This window comes from Diaphorina citri, unplaced genomic scaffold (genome assembly GCF_000475195.1).
Source record: "Diaphorina citri unplaced genomic scaffold, Diaci psyllid genome assembly version 1.1 scaffold26575, whole genome shotgun sequence".
NCBI lineage: Eukaryota > Metazoa > Arthropoda > Insecta > Hemiptera > Psyllidae > Diaphorina > Diaphorina citri.
In genome coordinates, this window is record NW_007403913.1 from 1 (window position 1) to 743 (window position 743).

Below are 743 nucleotides of genomic sequence, written 5' to 3' on the forward strand. Positions count from 1 at the left end.
CCCATAGTCCAAGCTCCACCAGGTCTCGCAATAGATGATGATTCACCACTTGGAATTCACCACTCAACACTCGCCTGGTTAAGAGAAAAAAATTTTCTTTAAGAATAAGTTAAATTCCCTACAGAAATAAATTAAAGTCCCTTTGGGGAGTTGAATTCCCTACAGGAATAAGTCACATTCCCCTTGGGGAGTTGAATTCCCTTTGGGGAGCTGAATTCCCTACAGGAATAAGTTAAATTCCCTTTGGGGAGCTAAATTCCCTACAGGAATAAGTTAAATTCCCTTTGGGGAGTTGAATTCCCTACAGGAATAAGTCACATTCCCCTTGGGGAGTTAGATTCCCTTTGGGGAGCTAAATTCCCTACAGGAATAAGTTAAATTCCCTTTGGGGAGTTGAATTCCCTACAGGAATAAGTCACATTCCCCTTGGGGAGTTAAATTCCCTTTGGGGAGCTACTTAAATTCCCTACAGGAATAAATTAAATTCCATTTGGGGAGTTGAATTCGGTACAGGAATAAGTTAAATTCACCCCAGGGCTGACTGAGAGGCTGACGAAAAACGTGAACCCCTCTTGCACACGGGAAAAGGGAAGATTTTTTTTAGGCATTAATTATGACTTGTATCACTCATTTCATGACTTGTACCACTTCTACGAATAAATTACGACTTGTATCACTCACCTCGAGTAGATATTACTCGTGTACGGTTCGAAGGACTCATTGTTACCCAGGATCTGTGCAGT

General features: G+C 41.5%; 1 long non-coding RNA gene across 1 annotated transcript; it reads right to left on the bottom strand.

The window, feature by feature from the left end:
* Positions 1-22: 22 nt before the first annotated feature.
* On the bottom strand, positions 23-743 carry LOC113473363. The gene is made up of 2 exons (XR_003395352.1): positions 682-743; positions 23-74 (listed from the first exon to the last, which is right to left on the bottom strand). It is a non-coding gene; the product is annotated as an uncharacterized LOC113473363 (long non-coding RNA).